The 23,515-nt window shown below is 43.8% G+C and overlaps 1 protein-coding gene across 6 annotated transcripts in view; it reads right to left on the minus strand.

Annotated features, from left to right (window-relative positions):
* LOC105476561 (transforming acidic coiled-coil containing protein 1) overlaps window positions 1–23,172 on the minus strand; it is a 125,925-nt gene extending 102,753 nt beyond the window's left edge. For 2 of the 6 annotated variants that reach the window (XM_024791190.2, XM_011732607.3), the window contains exon 1: window positions 22,765–23,170. The gene's annotated coding sequence lies outside the window, so the exon portion shown is untranslated. Of the gene's footprint in view, window positions 1–8,741; window positions 8,761–22,764 lie in introns of those variants that run through there. The other 4 variants (XM_024791193.2, XM_024791191.2, XM_024791187.2 and 1 more) reach the window with 3 other exon arrangements.
* Window positions 23,173–23,515: the final 343 nt, after the last annotated feature.

Below are 23,515 nucleotides of genomic sequence, written 5' to 3' on the forward strand. Positions count from 1 at the left end.
CAAAGAATGAAATTGGTTCATTTCTTTTTTTTTTTCCCGCTCTGTCGCCCAGGCTGGAGTGCAGTGGCCAGATCTCAGCTCACTGCAAGCTCCGCCTCCTGGGTTCACGCCATTCTCCTGCCTCAGCCTCCCGAGTAGCTGGGACTACAGGCGCCCGCCACCTCGCCCAGCTAGTTTTTTTATACTTTTTAGTAGAGACGGGGTTTCACCGTGTTAGCCAGGATGGTCTCGATCTCCTGACCTCGTGATCCACCCGTCTCGGCCTCCCAAAGTGCTGGGATTACAGGCTTGAGCCACCGCGCCTGGCCTGAAATTGGTTCATTTCTTCAGAGCCACATACTGTTCTTGAAATCAGGTAGTCGAAGTGTTCCAATATTGTTCTCCTCTTTCAAAATGTTGTGGCTATACTAGGTCCTTTGACGTCTCATATAACATTTAAAATACTCTTGTAAATTTTTTTTTTAAACCTGTTAGGATTTTCATGGGAATTTCATTGAATTTACTGAATAATTCAAAAAGGATTGCCAGCTTAACAATATTGATACTTTGAATCCATGAACACGGTATAACTCTTCATTTATGTAGATATTCCTGTCATGTTTTATAGTTTTCAGCCTACAGATCACACAAGTATTTTATGCTATTGTAAACAAAGTGTCTTACGATTTAACTTTCTAAATGTTAGTTGCTAGTATGTGAGATAGAATTGATTTTTATATATTTTATCCTGCAACCTTGTCCTCTAATAGCTTTTGTTGTGGGTTTCTTAGGGTTTTCTATACAATGTCACTTGTAAATAAGGACAATTTTAGTTATTCCTTTCTAACATGTATACCTTATTTTTCCCTTGCTTTGTTGCACTGACTAGGCACTCCTATACAATTTAAGTTAAATAAAAATGGTGAGAGCCAACATCCTTGCCCTCTACCTCATCTTAGGTAGAAAGCATTGATTTTTCACATTGTAGTAGGATGTTAGCTGATAGATTTTGTAGATGCCCTTAATCAGGTTGAGGAAGTTTTAATTTATTCCTAATTTGCTGAAAGGTTTTTTTTTTTTAATGATGAAAAGGAGTTGAATTTTGACAAATGCTATTGCTGCACCTATTGAACTGATCATATTATTTACACCTTCTTCCTTTTTTTCTTCAAGAGACAGGATCTTGCTATGTTGCCCAGGCTGGAGTGCAGTGGCTATTCACAGGTGCAATGATAGTACACTACAACCTTTAACTCCTGGTCTCCAATGAACCTCCTGGCTCAGCCTCCCGAATAGCTAGGACTACAAGACCTTTTACCCCCTTCTTATAGGCTTTCAAAATGATACATTTCCTTCTAAGTACTACGTTAGCTACATTGCACCACTGTGCCTGTGTTTTTGTCTTTATTCTATTAATTTGTTGAATTACATTGATTAACTGTCAGCTGTTAAAACAACTTTGCATTGGCCGGGCGTGGTGGCTCACGCCTGTAATCCCAGCACTTTGGGAGGCTGAGGCGGGTGGATCATGAGGTCAGGAGTTCGAGACCAGCCTGACCAACATGCTGAAACCCTGTTTCTACTAAAAATACAAAAATTAGCCAGGCGTGATGGTGTGGCCTGTAATCCCAGCTACTCAGGAGGCTGAGGCAGGAGAATCGCTTGAACCTGGGAGGCAGAAGTTATAGTGAGCTGAGATCGCACTACTGCACTCCAGCCTGGGCAACAGAGCAAGACTCCATCTCAAAAAACAAAACAAAACAAAACAAACAAACAAAAAAACCACTTTGCATTGCCACTTGATCACATGTATAGCCTTTTTTATATGCTGCTGGATTTGGCTTGTTAATATTTTGTTGAGGATTTTTGCATTTATATTCATGAGGGATATTGGACTGTAATTGTTTGTTAGAATTCACCAATGAAGCATCTGAACCCAGAATTCTGTCAGAAAGTTTTTAATTACAAATTCAATATCTTTAATTGATACAGGGCTGTTCAAGCTTTCTATTTCGTTTTGATTAGATTTATAATTTATGTCTTTCCCAGAATGTGTCCATTTCATCTGTGACACATTTAATGTCATCAAGTTGTTCATAATAATAGAGAATTGTTGTTCTTTTACTATCTCAAGTAATAACGTCCCTTCTTTCATTCTTCATATTGTTCATTTTTTTTTCTTTGCCAGTCAGGCTTGAGATTTATCAATTTTATTAGTTTTTTCAAAGGACTGTTTTTTGGGTTTAATGATTTTTTAATCTCTTTTTTTCCTGTTCTCTAATTCATTGATTTCTGTCATTATCTTTATTATTTTCTTCCTTCTGCTTGCGTTGAGTTCAATTTACTCTGTTTTTCTATTTTTTAATGGTGAAAATTAAGATCATTGATTTAAGACCTTTGCCCACTTCTTATAGGCTTTCAAAACTGTAAATTTCCCTCTAAGTGCTACATTAGCTACATTGCACAAATTTTGATACGTGTATTTATATTATTATCAGTGCAAAATATTTTCAATCTCTCTTGTGATTTAGTCTTTAGCCCAAAAATATTTAGAAGTGTGTTGTTTAGTTTCAAAATATTTGGGGTTTTCCTAGTTATTTTATTGTTTTAGGTTTCTAATTTAATTTCATTGTGGTCAGAGAACAAACTATCTGATTTCAACCTTTTTAATATTTATTAAAACTCTTTTATGGTCCAGAATATGGCCTATCTTGGTAAGCATTCCATGTGCACTTGAAAAGAATGTGCATTTTGCTATTGTTGAGTGAAATGTTCTAAAAATATTAATTAGGTCAAAGTGATTGATAACGTTGTTCAGATTTTCTGTCTTTGCTGATTTTTTGTTGGTTACTCTATCAACTTCTGAGTGACATTAAAATTTCCAATTATAATTTCTATTTCTTCCTTTCATTCTATCAGTTTTTGCCTTATGTAATTTGAGGCTATTATTAGGCACAAACAAATTTGTAATTTTTATGTCATCTTGATCAATTATTCCTTTTCTTCTTCTGAAGTACCCTTCTTTATCTTTTATGATACTTTTTAAAGAAATCTATTTTTATTTGATACTAATGTAGCCACTCCAGCTTTCTTGTGCTTACTATTTACATAATATATCTTTTTCTATCCATCTATATTTGGTTTCCTTCTGTCTTTATATTGAAAGTATGTCTTTGCACATAGTTTATATTTGGGTTTTTAAAAAAATGGATTTTTTAGAGCAGTTTTAGATTCACAGCTAAATTGAGATGAAAGTACAGAGAGTTCCCACACACCCCCTACCCCTACACATACAGACTTCCCACTGTCAACATCCCATACCAGAGTGGTGCATTTGTTACAATCAATGAACCTACATTGATGTATCATTATTATCCAAAGTCCATAGTTTACATTAGAGTTTGCTCCTGGTATTATATATTCTATGAGTTTTGACAAATGTCTAATGTATTTATGTACATGTAGCCACCATGACAGTATCATATAGAATAGTTGCACTCCTTTAAAAATCTTCTATGTTCCATCTGTTCATCCCTTCCTCCACCCAACCCTTGGCAACTACTGATCTTTTTGTCTCCATAGTTTTGCTTTTTCCAGAATGTCATATAGTTTGACCCATCCAGTACACAGCCCTTTCAAATTGGCTTTTTTCACTTAGTAATATGCATTTAACATTCCTCCATGTCTTCATGGCTTGACAGCTCATTTCTTTTTAACACTGAATAATATTCCATTGTCTGGATATATCACAGTTTATCCGTTTGCCTACTGAAGGACATCTTGATGGCTTCCAGCTTTTGGCAATTATGAATAAAGTTGCTATAAACATCCATGTGCAGGGTTTTGTGTGGATATAAGTTTTCAGCTCATTTGAGTAAATACCCAGGAGTAAGATTGTTGAATCATATGGTAAAAGTATGTTTAGTTTTGCAAGAAACTGTCAAAACTGTCTTTCAAAGTGGCCAAACCATTTAGCATTCCCATCAACAATGAATGACAGTTTCTGTTGTTCCACATCATTTGGTGGTGTTAGCATTTTGAATTTTGGCTATTCCAGTATGTAGTGGTATCTCATTGTTGTCTTAATTTGTGATTACCTAATAACATATACTATTAAACAGCTTTTCAATTTTTTTGGCAACTGTGTATCTTCTTTGGTGAGATGTTATATTTGGTTTTGTATCCATTTAAAAACAATTAATCTCTATCTTTTAATTGGAGTGTTGAGCTCATAAATGTTTAATGTAATTTTTGAAATGGTTGGGTATGAATCTATCATTTTTGTTTTATTTTGTTTTCTATTTGTCTCCTCTGACATTTGTTTCTTCATTTCTTTTTTCCTGCCTTTAAAAATTATTTAATATTTTAAGATGTATTCCATTTTAATTTTCCTGATGCTTTATAGCTATTCTGCATTATGTTTAATAGTTGATTTATAAATTACAAAATTCAACCTTAGCTTTTCATGGCCCATTTACAGTTGATAATGTACTTCTTCATGTAAATTCTACAGCTGAAAAGTATAATTTCTTAAGTAGAAAATTCACCAGATGGAGTTAACAGCCAAGTGGACATGTTACAGGAAAGAGTAAATTTTAAGACAGATCAATCAAAATTACTCAAAATGAGTAACAGAGTGGAAAAAGATTTAAAACATAATGAACAAAATCTCAGAGACTTGTTAGATGATATCAAACAAACATACATGTAATTGAAATCTCAGAGGGAGATAAGAAACTGAAGTAGAAAAAATATTTGAAGAAATAATAACCAAACACTTCCCAGCTGTAATAAAAGTCAGAGATTTGCAGATACAAGATACTAGACAAACACCAAGTAGAATGAACATAACGAAGTCCACTCCGACGCACATCTAAGTCGAGCTAATATAAACCTTGAAAGCAGAAAGAGGGCAACCAAAAAAGGGGGCTTTCCACTTGGCTCTTCTTTATTGTATGTTTCTCTGATGAAATGTCCCATTTCTGTGCTGAGATTTTGATTCATCAAAAGCAAGCTTTTTTCCCTTAATTTTTAAACTTCATTGTAGATAGCTATAAAACCTCCTAAAACTACAAAATAGCATATAAAATAACTATAAAATAACATAACACTTTAAAACCCTTGCCGGCTAGGCAGGAGAGCTTACACCTGTAATCCTAGCACTTTGGGAGGCCGAGGTGGGAGGATTGCTTGAAGCCAGAAGTTTAAGACCAGCCTAGGTGACATAGCAAGACCCATGTCTACAAAAAATATTTTAAAATTAGCCAAGCATGCCGACTGAAGCAAAAAGATTGCTTGAGCCCAGGAGTTTAAAGCTGCAGTGAGCTGGGATCACACCACTACATTCCAGCCTGTGTGACAGAGTGAGACCTTGTCTCAAAAAAAAAAAAAAACCCAGAAAACAACGCTGGGCGCGGTGGCTCACGCCTGTAATCCCAGCACTTTGGGAGGCCCGAGGCAGGTGGATCACCTAAGGTCAGGAGTTTAAGACCAGCCTGACCAATATGGTGAAACCCTGTCTCTACTAAAAATACAAAAATTAGCTGGGCGTAGTGGCGTGTGCCTGTAGTCCCAGCTACTCGGAAGGCTGAGACAGGAGAATTGCCTGAACCCAGGAGGCAGAGGTTGCAGTGAGCCAAGATCACACCACTGCACTCCAGCCTGGGCTACAGAGCAAGACTCCATCTCAAAAACAAAAACAAAAACAAACAAACAGAAAAAAACCCAGAAAACAAAAATTAAAACCCCTGCCTTTTAAGTTTCAATATCTTATTCATCTCCAGGTCAGATCTGATTGACTTTTCTCCTAAGACTATATTCCATTTTCCTGGTTTTTAAATATGTCATGTAATTTGGGTTTCAATCTTGGATATGATGAATGCTAAGTTGTGAAGATTCCAGATTCTGTTCTTTTTCTCTGATGGATGTTGTTTTTCCTCTGTTTTGCAGGTAATTTTCTTGCTGGGCCTGAACTGCAAGCTCTGTTTCTGGGGAGGCAGCTCTAGTCTGAGTGCAGATCCTTTGTCTTTAGCTGAGCTGCTTTGAGTGTATTTTGTGTATATGTGGGTCAGGGGTTGATCAGAGATTTGGCCTGCAGATGCCCTCTTTGACTCCTGCTTTTCTGGATTCCTTCATTTATTTTCAGCATTCCTGATCTCCTCACTCCCCAGAATGCATAGCCTACACGCAGCCCCGTGCTAGGAGCCTGGGGCTGAAGGACTTGCTTATTTGGCTCCTTATCTTCTGTTCTCCAAGCTAACATGCAACAGCAGAGGCGATCCACTTCTGCCCTCTCTTCAACTCCTTCAGGCAGTCACTTTGTGTATCATGTCCAGATTTTAGAGTTATTTTCTGCAGGAATGGTCACAATACCCAGAATCATCTATAATAGTCAGAAGCAGAAGCCCGTATATTATTCTTATGGTCACATTCAGTTTTATCACCCGCCCCCCGCCACACACACACACTCATCACAGTTGTCCTGTGTGGACTTGGACTACTTTTAAAATCAAAGAATACCGAAAATAGTTCTTATGGACCCTGATGGGCAATTTTAAGGGATACAAGCCAAAGGAATTGAGCAATGGGGGCATCATCATGTGGTTGGAATAAGTCTGTAATCTTTCTATGTGGCAGAAGCTACTATGTCCTAGTAGCACTTCTCCCTTTCTAAGTAAAACAAACAAACCAACAAATAAAACCCAACCCTGATAGCTAGGCACACAGCTATTATGAATAAAAGCTGCATTTTCCAGTCTCCATCACACCTAGGTTTGGCCACATAACTAGGTTCTAGTCAATGGGATGAAAATAGAAGTGTCAGGCTGGGTGCGGTGGCTCATGCCTGTAATCCCAGCACTTTGGGAGGCTGAGGCGGGTGGATCACCTGAGATCAGGAGTTCGAAACCAGCCTGGCCAACAGGGTGAAACCCCGTCTCTACTAAAAATACAGAAAGGAAAAAAGAAATAGAAGTGTCAAGTTCAACTTCCAGGAACTGTCGTGAATGGGGAATGCAGAGGTGAGCCCTTTATTGGTCTTTTCTTCTCCCTGCTGGCTGTGATGCTGACGGGATCGCTGAATTCAAGCAGCCACGTATTATTTTTCAAGACCTGTCGAGGGCATTAGTGAGAAGGTGGATAGAGTAGAACGAGGAGTCTGATCTGTAACTGACTGTGACCAAGACATAACTCACTACCTTCGGACCCGCCGTCAAGCAGCCGTGATTAATCTTGAAGTACAAGCCATGTGCTGAGGTGAAAGGAGGCTGAATGCCTGAAACCATGGAGGCTCTGAACCGGCCCTAGCTCGCCCACCCGGAATTCTTTTTTGTTTTGTTTTAACAGAGTCTCACTCTGTCGCCCAGGCTAGAGTGCAGTAGCTCACTGCAACCTCCAACTCCCGGGCTCAAGTGATCCTCCTGCCTCAGCCTCCCAAATAGCTGAGACTACAAGCATGAGCCATTAAGCCTGGCCCAGATTTCTTTTATGTGAGAGAAAAATAAATATATATATAATTTAGTCACTATTATTTTGAGTTTCTATAACAGTCAGCCAGATCAAATCCTAATTAACACTCATTATTAAATTGGGGCAAAAAAAGAGTACCATTATCTTGTAGTCAAGCCACCTGTACCTGGAAGAACTGTATTTCTTAGCAGCCTTGCCAGAAATCATTTCACCCTACTCTATAGATAAGGAGTGCTCTGTAAACTAGCCCTAACCCTAATACTGCCCAGGCCGAAAATTCAGCTGCAGCTGAAAATGTCTACAAAACTGCCCCCCCAGCCATTTTTATCAAGCAAATCCATCCCCTGTCCCAAATACATTTCCTCTTATACTTCTTCTGGCAGAATGTTTCCTTTCTCTTCCTCCTCAAGGCTGCCTGAGTTATTCATTCATTCATTCATTCATTCATTCATTCAACAAATACATACTGAAGGCCTACTTTGATGTCTGTCTTACTCTGAATTCATCTTTGCAAAAATGATGGCTGAGGTGAGAGTTTTTGGGGCCTGCTACCAGCCTCAGGATGAACCTCTTGCAAATCTGTACCCTAACCCACTTCACATTATTGTTTTGCCACTGCCTAAACAATGAAAAATCAAAACTAAGAAACTGACTCACAGAACAGAGCTGGAAAGGCCCTCAGAGGCCATGTAGTTCCACCTTCTTTCATTCACACAAGTAAAGAAGTAAGTTGGTCGGGTGCAATGGCTCACGCCTATAATCCCAGCACTTTGGGAGGCCAAGACGGGTGAATTTCGTGAGGTTAGGAGTTCGAGACCAGCCTGGCCAACATCGTGAGACCCCGACTCCAGTAAAAATACAAAAATCAGCCGGGTGTGGTGGTGTGTGCCTGTAGCCCCAGCTACTTGGGAGGCTGAGGCAGGGGAATTGCTTGAACCTAGGAGACGAAGGTTGCAGTGAGCCGAGATCGTGCTACTGCATTCCAGCCTGGGCGACAGAGTGAAACTCTGTCTCAAGATAAAACCGAAACAAACAAACAAAAAAAGAAGTAAGTAAATTTATTCTATGCAGCAGCAGTAGAGACTTGCCCAAGTTATAGTTAGTAGCAAAGCCAGAACCAGGACTCAGCTTTCATCACTACCACCCAGTCCTTTGTTCTTTCCTCGATCATTATTTCCTTCATTCACACTTAATCCAAATACAAAGATTACACATCTGTTATTTTTCACCAGAAAATAAAAATTTTTACATTAAAATCCATCCCAGGTATATTCAATGTCAAAGAAAAGAATTACCTTTGATTGGCCGGGCGCGGTGGCTCACGCCTGTAATCCCTGCAGTTTGGGAGGCCGAGGCGGGCGGATCACGAGGTCAGGAGATCGAGACCATCCTGGCTAACACGGTGAAACCCCGTCTCTACTAAAATACAAAAAATTAGCCGGGCGCGGTGGCGGGCGCCTGTAGTCCCAGCTACTCCGGAGGCTGAGGCAGGAGAATGGCGCGAACCCGGGAGGCGGAGCTTGCAGTGAGCCGAGATGGTGCCACTGCACTCCAGCCTGGGCGACAGAGTGAAGACTCCGCCTCAAAAAAAAAAAAAAAAGAATTACCTTTGATGGTTTGTCTTTGCATTTGATCTCAGTGTACTTGAAGAGTAAACATGCCAGCAATCAAGACTAGGACCTTTCTCTGGCCTTGGAACCCTTGGGACTGGAAGAGAATTAAGTCAGGTGGGAGTCACATGCTTAATCATAAGGTAAGTTTCCAGTGCAAGTTTCCAACCTCTTGCCTAAGGCTCACTTTCAGAAATTCCTCTGCAGTTCTACCAGCCACTCTGTGTGTCACTGTTCTGTAACACTTTGTGCTAGCAATGCTGAATTCTGGCAAAAAAGAAAAAAAAGTCTTTATTCCTCCATTTCAAGGTGATGCAACTGTCACCTATAATAAGTAGGAGGTTTCCAGAAGAGAACTCATGCTTCAGACCTGTGACCCTGCTTCCCTGCTGTGGAAACAGCTGTCAAGTGTACAATGTCAGTCTGTATTTTCAGGGAGAGGAACAAAAGCATTTGTTTTTATGAACTTCTTGTGTTTTGTTCCATTTACTTGTCATTTCTTTTCATATATAATGGTTCAGGGACAGTGCGCCCTGTCTGAGATTTTTATTGATTAAAAACAACAACAACAACAACAACAACAAACAGGCTATTGTTTATTCCCTGGCAGTATTTTAGTCCCTGGCAGAGACAGAGTCTACCTATAATTCAAACATCCTGGACCCAGTAACCACAAGTATCTTCTTGGAATATTGACTCTTTGTATTTTTTTGGGGTCTCATCTAATTTTGCAGTTGTGAGCTGGTGCAGTGTTTGAGTATTGAAACATGGATTCCAACCCCACAGTCTCGTGTGGAAGGGCAGAGCAGGAGGAATTCATCCACCAATACTTTATTTCCACTCACTAACCCAGCAGGTTCTGGCTTTAGTCATTCCACTGAGAAATGACAAAGCAGACAGAAAAACCAGGAGACTGCAAGAATCCTGAGGGCCTGGGTTCAAAGAAGCTCTTTAATTTGTGAGCCTTTGGAATTAAAATTAGTATGCCTGGTTCACTGTGTAAAATTAACAGCATGGGCCAGGTGCGGTGGCTCATGCCTGTAATCCCAGCATTTTGGGAGGCAGAGGCAGGCAGATCACCTGAGGTCAGGAGTTGAGACCAGCCTGGCCAACATGGTGAAATCCCATCTCTACTAAAAATATAAAAAAATTAGCCAGGCATGGTGGTGGGCGCCTGTAACCATAGCCGCTTGGGAGGCTGAAGCAGGAGAATTGCTTGAACCTGGGAGGTGGAGGTTGTAGTGAGCAGAGAACATGCCACTGTACTCCAGCCTGGGCAACAGAGGGAGACTCCGTCTCAAAAAAAAAAAAAAAAATTGTAGCATGAATATTTTTTTAAATGCCCTGGCTGAGCAAAACAATCAAGGTCTATGGAACCTGAAAATGCTTCAGAACAGAAGCAAACATTCAAAGGAAATCTCTAAAGACAGACAAAGTAAAATAAAAGGTTCTTTTGGCTTAGAAGTCAAGACTGTCCCTAGAGGCCATATAGTGACTTTAGGATACTCACGAGCCAGAGAGAGCTGCCAAGGTACAACAAAACACAACGGGCTTTTAACCTTAAGCAGGTTAAATACAACGAAGAATAAGCACAGATAGAACACAACATCAGAGCCATGCTTTCTTCGAGAGGTCTGAAAGTTTTCCATCTTCCTGCGGAGAAAGATTAGAATTGCACTAAAATGACTGCGCCTGCAAATGAAAATCCAGGAGCGCTATAAGAATGAGAGTTAAGAGGGAAGAAAATAAAAGGATGGTACCTGCCAGGCATGGTATACGCAGAGATCAGTAGGGAGTGCTGTTTTGCTTTTTGCACATTCCACAGGGAGGAGACATTTCAGACAAAGATTTGGTTTTTGAAGTCTTAGCTTAGAATGTTTCCATTTTCTTGCTCATTGTCACAAACTTTTTATGCACATTCAACTCCTTGATCTATATTGCTATGGATACTGTAACCACTTCCTTGAGCATTTGGGATCAAAAAGGTGTGGGCAACCCTAGACTCTGTCTTCTGGCTTCTCTGGCCCTCCAATAATACTCCCTGGGGAAAAAGAGGTGTTCTGAGCCTACCTGTAGGATGCAGCAGAGCATAAGATAATTAATGCAAGAAGGGAAGCAAAGGCTTGAGCAAAGTGGGCTGAATGTGCGGAATGGAATGGCTGGATCACCTGGATTGAAGCAGGCTGAAGGCGACCAATGGGATCATCTGGTCCCAAATCCCACCTGATGGAGGAATCCTCTGCTCAAGATTCCTGACCAGTGGCCAGGCAACCCCTGCTTGGAATCCTCAGAGATATTTCTGGCACACCCAGAGTTACAGCACTCAGATCTCTCTCCAAGAAAGGACTTAGCAAGCCAGCTTCAAGAAATGTGGTTAGCTGAGAACCTCCAGCTGTTAGTGCCTTCTGGGTCTGTCTCTTCTCTTGAGCTGAAATCAGTCTTCTCTGGCAGCCCCCAAACAATGGCTGAGCAAGGCAGTAGGATAAAGTCCTGGCCACTGCTGCCCAACAGGGTACTCCTCTAAGGGCCAAGCTTTGCTATGGTGCTCTCCATGGAGCAGGCAGAGACTGTTTTTCCTGCATCACAGCCTGAAGGCTCTATTATCCAATCCTGCTTTCCGTCCTTCTCCTCCCCTAGGTGTTACTCCTCAGTAAGCCTTAATAGGTGAACCACAGGGGATTTTTAGGATGTGAAACTGTTCTATATGATACTGTAATGGTGGAAACAGAACACTATACATGTGTCAAAACACATAGAACTTTACAGCACAGAAAGTGAACTTTTATGTATGCAAATCGAAGAAAAATCATTTACGCATTCAGAGGAAATGCAGATGGAATGCAGACTCTGACAAAACAATCTAATTGTATTACAAATGTATAAAACAACCGCACTGAAGATGGTGTAGGGAAAAACTGTTGACCTAAGTAACTTTAGGAATGAGTGGAGTCTGTTAAGATGAAAGGTGAAAGAAACTGTACATAAGCACTGTCATCTAGTTGATAAAGTTGTTTCTCATGGGGATCCATGTTAACAACTCTAATGCCACTATATGTGTACATTGCAGTTGAACAATTGAGTGGATGAATGGCAGATGGTGGGAGCCAGGTTTCAGGTCGTAGTGGAAAGTTACAGGCAAGCAAGGGGAGTTCTAGAGTGACCTATATGACAATGAACTAGAGTTGCAGACATCAGTATGAATTCATGTTTAGCTTAAAATAGATACAGATGGCTACACATAGAAGTCAACACACACGGGCTGGGTGCAGTGGCTCACGCCTGTAATCCCAGCACTTCAGGAGCCTGAAGCACGCAGATCACAAGGTCAGGAGTTGGAGACCGGCCTGGCCAACATGGTGAAACCCCATCTCTACTAAAAATACAAAAATTAGCCATGCGTGGTGGCAGGGGCCTGTAATCCCAGCTACTCAGGAAGCTGAGGCAGGAGAATTGCTTGAACTTGGGAGGCGGAGGTTGCAGTGAGCCGAGATCGTGCCACTGCACTCCAGCTTGGGCGACAGAGTGTGACCTCCATCTCAAAAAAAAAAAAAAAAAAAAAAAGAAGTCAGCACATACACATATATCTCCTTGCCCTATCTGCTGAGAGGGCCTAGAACCAATGGCACCCCAGTATCAACAAGCACATCTAGTACCAAGATTTTGGTTTTCAACATCACGCACCAGTGAAAGGAACCAGGGATACTTGAAAAAAATAGCTGATTCTAGAACTTGGTCAGGGAACATATAAGATGAGACTGGAGTATCTTGTAGCACCAGAAGGTTAAAAAAAAAGAGTGCTCAAAATACAAATACAACACCAAGACCCACAATAATGGGGTCTAGCCAAATGAGAGAGTGCTCAATGGGTGAAGCTGGAACAATTTGAGCAACAAAATTAATAAATCAGTATTTGATTATAACCCAAAGTATTAAAAGAAATCCATGAGTCCCTACAAATATAAGTTAATGATTAAACAAATAAATAAATGAAGAGAAGAGACAAATGTCCATCATGGAATTCCAAGTAATTTATGTAGCCAGGCATGGTGGTTCACACCTATATAATCCCAGCACTTTGGGAGGCTAAGGCTCCACTGTAGCCTCGACCTCCCAGGCTCAAGCGATCCTCCCACCTGAGCCTCCCAAGTAGCTGGGACTACAGGCATTTGACACCACACCCGACTAATTTTTTTTTTTTTTTTTTTTTTTTACATTTTGGAGAGATGGGGGTTCTCACTATATTGCCCAGGCTGGTCTTGAACTCTTAGCCTCAAGGGCTCCTCCTGCCTCAGCCTCCCAAAGTGTTGAGATTACAGGTGTGAGCCACCACACCCAGCCTCTTCTAATCTTCACAAAAATTGTGCTCTGTGAGTCAGGAACTACAGGAAGATCTCTAGAATATCATTACCTCCCTTAAAGAATGGTTCCCAGGCTGGGCGCAGTGACTCATGCCTGTAATCCCAGCGCTTTGGGAGGCCGAGGTGGGCGGATCACCTGAGGTCGGGAGTTTGAGACCAGCCTGACCAACATGGAGAAACCCCGTCTCTACTAAAAATACAAAATTAGCCAGGCATGGAGGCACAGGTTTGTAATCCCAGCTACTTGGGAGGCTGAGGCAGGAGAATGGCTTGAACCCGGGAGGCAGAGGTTGCGATGAGCCGAGATCACACCATTGCACTCCAGCCTGGGCAACAAGAGTGAAACTCCATCTCAAAAAAAAAAAAAAAGAAAAAAAAGAAAGAAAGAAAGAAAGAAAGGCTCCCAATCTGAGCTCTATTGTCTAGATAGGATCTGGACAGAGGGACTGTTGTCTTCTCTGGCATATTCTTCTACCACCATGCCCTATTTGGGAGGTGGATTTGCTCAAGCAGCAGTGAGGCAATGCTTTTCCTGGCGTTCTCCAGCCAGGGACCATCACACTGGCCAGTGCTGAGATAAGGAGCCTGTGGTAGAAGCTAAGCCAGTTGCCTCACTAAGCACTGTTGCTCCCCTGCCTGGCCTCCACAGCAAGACTTTCTCCATGGAGGAAGCTGCATGTGGCTTTCTGTTCCAGCCCAGTCTCCTGATCTCGTTGAGAACTGACACTGTGAGTGGCACTGAGCAAAGCCACCGTCCCCAGCGTTGTTTCTTCTTTCATGCTGCATCACAGACTTGACATCGAGTACATTCCCACTACCTTTCAGTAAATGAAACTGTTAGGGGTAGAATTCCTGCAAAGAATTCTCATAGACTGCTGGGGAGGAGGCCAGGTGGTGAGAAGCCGTGATAGGGAGGCACGGTGGAGAAGTCCTTAGATTGAGTGCCAAGACTTTTGTTTTAATCTGGGCCTTGTTGCTGACCAGCTGCGGGTAAGGAAATTCCCACTCCAGGACTAATTTTCCCCGCCTGGTAAAGGAGGTGGCAGAGCTAGGTCATTTCTGAGGGCCTCCCAATTTTTGTTCTCTAGGATCCAACCCTTGAGTCAAATGACTTCCATGCCCTAAATGTCCCCAGGCTGGGCCCTTCCACAATTTTTGTGTCCTTATCACAGCCCACTATGTTGTCTTTTCTGAGTGCTTTGCCTGATGACAAAACAGCTGACTTCAGAATTGGACCGTCACAATGATATCTGGCTGCCAGCCACAAAGATAAGAGAATTAGAGAGTTTGGAGCTGAACAGAATCCTCAGAAATATGTCTCCCCCCAGAGACTGGTCACTACTTTTGTCAAGCATAAGGGTGTCATTAGAGATGTCCTGAGGGAACTCTGATGTGCCTCTCTTACCCTCTGCAGGAGGCTGAATAATGACTTCAAAGTTATCAGTTCCTAATCCCTGGAAACTGTAAAGGTTATCGTTATCTTATTCTTTTGTTTTGGAGACAGAGTCTTGCTCTGTTGCCCAGGCTGGAGTGCAGTGGTGCAATCATAGCTCCCTGCACCCTTGACCTCCTGAGCTCAAACGATCCTCCCACCTCAGCCTTCCAAGTAGCTGAGACTACAGCCATGTGCCACCACGTCTGGGTAATTTTTTTCTTTTTGGTAGAGACAGGGGTCTCACTGTGTTGCCCAGGCTAATCTTGAACTCCTGGGCTCAAGCAATCCTCCTTCTTCCGCCTCTCAAAGCACTGGAATTATAGGCATGAGCCACCGCACAGGCATGAGTCACAGTGCCCAGCCAGGTTATCTCATTTGGAACAATATTTTATTATTTGTAAATATCTTACTGTATTTGCTAATGTGATGAAATTAAGGATTTCTGAGAGAGGGAGACTATCCTGAATTATCTGAGTGGGCCTTAAATGCAACCCAAAGCATCATTATACAAGAGAGGCAAAGGAAGATTTCATACATGAGATATCACCACGGAGGTCAACATCAAAGGGATATGGTCACAAGTCAAGGAATGCTGGCAGCCACCAGACACCAAAAGAGGCAAGGGACAAGGACCAGATGATTTCCTGGAGCCACTGGAGGGAGTACTGGCCAGTCAACTCCAGTTCTCACCTCCAGAACTGGGAGAGAATGCATTTCTGGTTTTGTTCTGTTTTAAGCTACCTTGTTCGTGGTCATTCGTTAGAGCAGCCGCAGGAAACTAACACACCCTCTTCCTAAATTTCAGGGACATCTTCCTTTCCTACAGATTTTCTCTTTTAAGCTAACAAACAAAGCCACCTCTCAGGTGGGTCAGGATCCATTCTGTCAGTCAGGATCAGGATCCCAGCAAGTAACACTCTTTGACTTGAGGGTTTAATAAAGGGACCGTTTACAAAGGTCTGAGGAGGGTTTGGGAGGCCACAGGAAACAGCAGCGTAGCCCAGGGCTGCCCAGTGTAGGAGATGCTGTCATTGCCTTAGGCCTGAAGGGTCAGCGGAGAGAGTTGAGTGCAGGGGGTGGTTGCTGACAGGAGTCCTGGCCTTCAGTCAGGGGACACCACCAGCCCATGGAAGCAGCAGGAAAGGAAGAAGTGGACTAAATCCTCCATGGCACACTCCCCTCCCTCTCAACTTACCTGCAGGTGCCCTCCTCTGGCTAAATCTACCTGGAAGCCAGATGTAAGGGTGCCAGTCTGGCCAGCCTCCCAGGCACAGCGTGGGTGGAAAATGGTGGAGAGTGATTGCTAAGGCCAAATGGAAAAATCCAGCACCCATGTAACTTTAGCTTCCTCTCAAGACTCTCCACACAACCAGTTTAGTTTCAAGAAATAGAAGGATCCCTGGACCTTGCTCTGTGACCCAGGGCAACTCCCCACCTCTCTGAGCCTCTTTTTCCAAAGCTGTGAAATGAAGGGTTTCGAATAGAGAGTAAGATCCCTTTCAGCTCTGGTGTTCATGATTCTACAAGCAGATCTTATGCTTTTTCCCAGGCTCGGCTGATGCATGCCTCAAGTCCTGACAGCTGTGTATGAACTAAGATACATCTATCCAGCCCTCTCTTTTCCATGACGTTTCCTTGCATCTGAACAAGCACATGCAGTGCCTGCTGGAAATCCAGCCGCTCCAAGGAAGAGAGCAGGCTGTGTTCTCACGTGGTATGCAGACACACAGGCGTGCTGGAAAAGGAAACGTGAGACTACGAAAACCAGACCGACCCTGGAGAGCCAGCTGCGAGACAAGGAGACAGGCATAAGGCAAGCCACTCCCCGCCAGGGTGCGTCAGCAGGCCGCGGGCCCCCCTGGTTGTTCCCGCAGGAAACTCTAGGGGGCATCGCAGCTAACTATGGCTGGTGCAACCCTCAGGCTGGCCAGCAACGCGACTGCCAGGCCCGTCAGGCCAAGCAAAGCCTTGGCTGCCAGCAGCCATGAAGATGGTAATGATTAACCAGAAAGTCAAACTATGGAAAGTTCCAAGGGCCAGGAGAGTCCCTCGTTGCATAATAAACATACCAAGCCCTCCCTGCCACCTTGGGGCATTTTGCTCTGTATTGTGTCTGCTTTTGCAACTCTTCCTTTCTGCTTGTATCCGTCTGGAACCTCCTTTTAAAAATACAGGCTTATGGCCAGGCGTGTGGCTCACACCTATAATCTCAGCATTTTGGGAGGCCAAGGAGGGCGGATCACCTGAGGTCAGAAGTTCAAGACCAGCCTGCCTGGCCAACATGGTGAAACCCCATCTCCACCAAAACTACAAAAATTAGCTGGGTGTGGTGGCAGCTGCGTTTAATCCCAGCTACTCAGGAGGCCGAGGCAGGAGAATCACTTGAACCTGTGAGGTGGAGGTTGCAGTGAGTCGAGATCGCACGACTGCCCTCCAGCCTGGATGACAGAGCAAGACTCTGTCTCAAAAAAAGAAAAAAAGAAAAAGACTGAAGTTAAAGAAGAAGGTATCTGGTATCTTCATTGCCTCTAGAAGATTGAAAGCGCAGAAGGTGTGGAAGCCCTCCCCTCTCTGCCATCCCCTAAATCTTGGGAGACCTGGGATGAGCAACAGGTTTCCCTTCCTTTCCCCAGTTCCCCTACTTATTAAACTAGGACCCTGCGCAATGACTGATGGGCCATGAATGAGAACGGTTTACAGTGCATTATTTGAGGCAGAGACATCTAAGGAGGACCTGAATTCCAACATGTTAAAAAACTCTCCCAGAACTGCTGATTCCTAAATTCCATTGTCCTCTTGTTTCCAGCAAAATAATTTGATTCTTGTTATAAACACGCCCACGCTTGGCCAGTGTATGTTTTAAGGTTGTCCGGTGAATTAAGAGCCTCGAGGCTTTCCTGGAGGTGAGGAAGGAAGGGGAGCCTGGGAGAGGCTGGGAATGGGGTGGGAGAGGGGCCACCAAGAAAAAGGACAGAGGGAGAGGGCTCTGGGCACCCAGGAGGAACATCATACCCACTTCCTACTGCTGCCAGGCGCTGTCCCTGCTGAGCTGGTGCTAGGAATTGTTCGGAAAATTCAGGTAAGCAGCCTCTCTGTGAAGGAACACAGCAAGAGCCTGTGGTCCGGACCTCAGACCATCAGAAAGGAGAGTGCCTTTCCCGCCAGGGAACAGATAACCACAGTGGCATGGGGCAAGGGGTTTCCTGGGAATCTCCCTGCCCTAAGTGCATCTCCCCTAGTCACTGTCACACTGAAGCCTAAAAGTCCCCCAAGGGAGCTACACCAGTGTATGAATTAATTGATTACTTTCAAACAGTTTGCTAAATATCAAGTGCTGGTTAAAGGGGGTTCTAATGGACCAAAATAAACAAAAAAGAGAATCAATTCTGGGTATGACAGACGGAGGGTATTTATTGCAGAACGGGGCTTGGTGGGAGTCCACAGCTGGGATCGTCTCTGTCTTTTCAGAGCGTGACTGAGATGTCTGGAAAAAAGAAAAAGATATCCCTGCCTGGGATGAGCAGGGAAGCCTCTGGGAGAGCACAGAGAAAGGTGAAGAAGGCAACTTGCTTTACAATTTTACCCACACCTGGAGCTGCCTGGAACAGTTTCCTTGCTCAGATGCAATGACGCCGTGCATCTCCTGTCCCGTGCCCTCTGAATCTTCCAAACTCTGCTCTCCAAAATGCCCAAGTGTGTTTTGCCCAGACTAGCGCTGTGCGCATGTTGCAAGAGTTATGACTGTTGTTTATCAGCTTCTATGTGCCGTACTCTTCAAACAGACACAAATGGAATTATTAGATTTACTAGAACTATAATGTTGGGTTTAAACACTCATACCCAAATTAGATAGTCCTAAATTAGAATGCCAACTCCAGCACTTACTAGCTATCTGCTTTTGTGCATATTTATCTCCTTCTCTAAACCTTGCTATCGTTATTTGCAAACCGGGGATAATAATAGTATTCACCTGACAGGCGGCCATGAGGCTTAAACAAATGAGGTGATGCACGGGAAGCACTTAGCACAATGCCTGGGTCGTAGTAAGTGCTCAGTCAATGTCAGCCATTGATTTATTTCTCATCTACTTCTACTTCAAGTAAAAATTGGCAAACTAGTTTCAAGATCATTATACATGTAATCCAGACTCAGGCCGAGCTCACAAATTTGTTCTTCGAAAAAACCACAGAATTCTTTTGTAAGTCGTGATCTACTTTTGTTGTTGTTGTTGTTTTAAATCAGCTACATTTAGCTCTTAAATTTCATATCTCAGTTGGAAATCCTAAAGTCATCCTTCCAAAAATACAAGTGGTTCAGCCAATGACATTGATTAAAAAAAAAAGAGAGAGAGAGAAGAAAAAACCATATTTTTGCTTTATATAACATTAGGTCAGAGGTGGGACTCATTTCCACAACTGCAAAGCTAAATAAATTACACTTATACCATTTTCCTTTCCTTTCCTTTCCCTTTCTTTCCTTTCTTTTCTTTTCTTTTCTTTTCTTGTTATTTTGAGACAGAGTCTCACTTTGTCACCCAGGCTGGATTGCAGTGGTACAATCTTGGCTCACTGCAACCTCCACCTCCTGGGCTTAAGCAATTCTCTTGCCTCAGCCTCTGGAGTAGCTGAGATTACAGGCACCTGGCACCATACCCAGGTAATTTTTGTATTTTTAGTAGAGATGGGGTTTCACCATGTTGGCCAGGCTGGTCTCAAACTCCTGGCCTCAAGTGATCTGCCTGCCTTTGCCTCCCAAAGTGCTGGGATTATAGGCATGAGCCACCACGCCCAGCCTACATTTACTTCATTTAATGCAAGGATGTGATTTGGCAATGCCAACCCTAAAGACTAGTTTTTGTTGTTGTTGTTGTTTTCAGTTTTATCTCTGGAAGAACAGATAAGCTCTTCCCTGAAGGTCCTAGGCTGTCTCCCAGGGTCCTTCCTAGCTGCGGTCCAAGCACAATCCTCTCCCCAGCTCAAACTGAAATTACATTGCATTTGTTGGTGTACATTTTATAGTTTCAAATACCAGTTACTTCTTATTTCCAGACTGCCCCCAAGCTACTTTTCCTTGGGTTAACACAATAACCTCTTTTATACGTAACATATTTATTGAATGTTTACCATATGCCAGATGCAATTCTAAATGCTTCATGTGGATTAACTAATTTTATCTTTGTGATATCTTGGTGAAATAGGTACTGTTGTTATCATCTTTCTCCAGAGGATATTATTTTTGAAGAAACTGAGGCACACAGGTTTGTATAATTTGCCCAAGATGACCAAGCTAAAATGTGGCAGAGCTGAGATGTGAACCCAGGCAGTCAGGCTACAGAGCCTGGCACTTTCCCATTGAACCTTACCACCTCAGTAGGGCACAGTGGCTCACGCCTGTAATCCTGAAACTTTGGGCAGCTGAGGCAGGAGGATCGCTTGAGACCAGGAGTTCAAGACCAGCCTGGGCATCATAGGGAGATCCCCATCTCTACGCAAAAAATAAAAAATTTTAAAAAATTGCCAGGCATGGTGGTGCATACCTGTAGTTTCAGCTCCTGGGGAGGCTCAGGTGGGAGAATCACTTGCGCCCAGGAGATTGAGGCTGCAGTGAGCTAGGATTATACCACTGTACTCCAGCCTGGATGATACAGCAAGACCCTGTATCTAAAAAATAAAACAAACAAAAACTATACCAACTCTCAGAGAAAAAAGTGATGTTTATCAGGGATGCAGTTTGGACAAGAATCCTAACTCCACTTATTCTTAGGAGCACTTTTCCTTCCCACAGAACATTCCGTCCTGGCCCTGTGACCCTGCTCCTCCTAGCCTATTCTCAGGGGCATTCTTGAATAAAATACAAAAAAGCCACACTCACAACAATGTCCTTCTTACTTCTGTCAAACAGGGCTGCAAAAATATTCAAGGCAGTGTGGCTCAGACTCAGGGGGAGGGGCCCCAGCCCCACCTTCACCATTAAGTGGCCGGGTGCCCTCAAGCCAGTCACTCAGTGGCTCTTCCTTTCCACTCCACACAGCAGAGTGGGGGTCAGGCCAAAAGCTACCTTACAGGGCTTTGTGAGGATTCCATGAGCTCATCTGTGTAATGTGCTCAGCCCCATGCCTGGCTCAGTAAGTAATCTGATATCGTAAAGGGAGATCAATAATTAGCTGTTACAATTATTGATCACATAGTTCATAACCGTGAGCACACTTAGAAGGACAAATTCAGAAAAGACTTGGAGAGAGAGGCCGAGTTGTATTATCAGTTCTCTGGGGCTCTGCCCCTTGTCTGTCCCTGCACAGGAGGTCAGGTGCCTGAGATGGAACAGCTCACTCGCTGAGCCTGGTTGGCACTCCCACCTCCAGCAGGTTCCCCAGGGCAGAAGGCGATCATTAAAGGAGGCGGATGGGAGGATCGAGTAAGAGCCTAGACAGGGGCAAGCTAAAAATCCCTCCGTCAATCACCTTTGTTCCATAAGCAGTCATTTTCAGTCTAGGCAAAGCACTGCTTATTGCAGGTCAGCAGTTCTGCAAATTGTTTTAAAAGCATGCTTTTAACTGGGAACCTCGACATAAAAGTCAGGTAAGGATGGAGCTGCTTTGTTGGAAGTGGGAAGAGGAGGTGCCCCCAGGCTCCACGGTGAACGCCACAAAGGTGACCTGCATCCCTTCCCAGGAGCGAGGATGTCCTTAGATCACAAGATGTTTTCTTTTCTTTTTCTTTCTTTTTCTTTTTTTTTTTTGACACAGAGTCTTGCTCGGTTGCCCAGACTGAAGCGCAGTGGTGTGATCTCAGCTCACTGTAACCTCCACCTCCCGGGTTTAGGTAATTCTCCTGCCTCAGCCTCCTGAGTAGCTGGGATTACAGGTGCCTGCCACCATGCCCAGCTAATTTTTATATTTATAGTAGAGATGGGGTTCCACCATATTGGCCAGGCTAGTCTCAAACTCCTGATCTCAAGTGATCTGCCCACCTCAGCCTCCCAAAGTTCTGGGATTACAGGTGTGAGACACTGTGCCCAGCCACACAAGATTTTTTTAAGTTCAAAAGCCATTTTCTAAGAGAAACAAATGTATATAATAAATGTGAACCCAGCTGAGTAGTCCTTATGCAGAAGCCATGCTGAGTTCTCTGAGCAGGTCCAATGTCAGCACGTGTATTGCCAAGGCTGGCCTTCCAGAGACCGACTGCTGGGAGCCCGTGCCTCACGAAGGCAAGGGCTACACGCAGGTTACTGGGTAGACCAGTTAGCTTTGCCCCAGACAGAAACATTTTAGACAGCACCTGGGTTCTGTCCATAAACGCAGGGCACTGATGCTTAAGGGCCCTGACCAGGGTCTGTGCCACATCCCTGCACCCAGAGAAACAACTCAAGGTAGTTGTCTCCAAGGCAATGGGTGGAAGGAAAGGAGGGAGAGAGCATCTGGGCCAGAAGAACACATGGCCCAGGTCCCGGGAAACAGCCGCGCCCAGCTCACCGTGGTGAGAATGCTTTTCCCAGCCCTGTCCCCTTCTCACTTCTCCCCGAATCTATTCCCAGATGAAGGTATTTATGACTGCTCCTGGGCATTTCAGGGGCGGAAAGAAAAAAGAAAAGAGAAGAGAGAAGCAAAGGGAAAAGAAAAGAAAAGAGAAAAATCAGGGATTCACAATATTTACTTCCTAGAATTCTGCCTTTCAGTACCTCCCACACGAAACAAAATATGTGGTTCCAGAGACCCAAGGATTAAAGTTCAACTTGGAAAGAGAGAGGGAAAAGGAATGCCTGAACTTATTCCAGATTCGTGGCCAGTCCATCCACCACCCAGTGCATACCCAAGCGAGGGAAACACCTCAGCCCCGGGCTTAAAGGACGAGCACCTCGTTTTGCTCAATAAGTGTGAAGTGGCCTCAGGAACGTGCAGTCCCCAGTTTCCTACCTCTTCGGCGGGGGTCCCCAGGGTCGCTCCCCTCTCCCTTCTGCGCCACCTGCTACCGCTGATTTGGCATCTCTCCTGGGGAAGCCGCGGGGCGATCAGGGAGGAGTTCCGAGGAAGGAAGGGGAGGGCATGGTCTCCCAACCAAGCACTTGGTTCCAGGGAAAAGGATGTTTTGTAACGTTCAGCTTGAATTTCCAGAGGCAGAACAGGAAATGTCCACGGGGCTGGAGCTCAAGTGCGAAGTCAGCCGGGGCTCCGGCTCCTTTCCGAGGGGCGCTTCCTACGTGCTCCCGACGCTGGCCCTGTCTGGAATTTAAAGCTACGTCTGAATTCTGGTGCCTTTTCCCCTCTTACTCCTTCCTCTAGCACTTCTTCTTCTTCTTTTTTTTTTCTTAATGGAACGTCAGCTTCGTTCCTGACATGCTGGAAAAAGTTTCTTTTGCTTCAACTTGGCTCAGAAACATCCTCTCCTTGTGAGAGGATTTCTCCTATTACAAAGTTCAGTTTAAAAAAAGAGAGTTGTTTTGCCAACTTTTGTACTGAGAACATTTTTGACGGATTTTTCCCCCCGATCGCTTGGATTCCAAGAAACATACACACCCACATCCCTCTGTTTTTTGTTTTTTTCTCCTTCTAACTGAAAAATAGTAATAACAGCTGGTTGGACTGGGCACAGTGGTTTGCGCCCATAATCCCCGCCCTTTGGAAGGCTGAGGCAGGAAAATTGCTTGAGCTCAGGAGGTTGAGACCA

This window comes from Macaca nemestrina, chromosome 8 (assembly GCF_043159975.1).
Source record: "Macaca nemestrina isolate mMacNem1 chromosome 8, mMacNem.hap1, whole genome shotgun sequence".
Classification (NCBI taxonomy): Eukaryota; Metazoa; Chordata; class Mammalia; order Primates; family Cercopithecidae; genus Macaca; species Macaca nemestrina.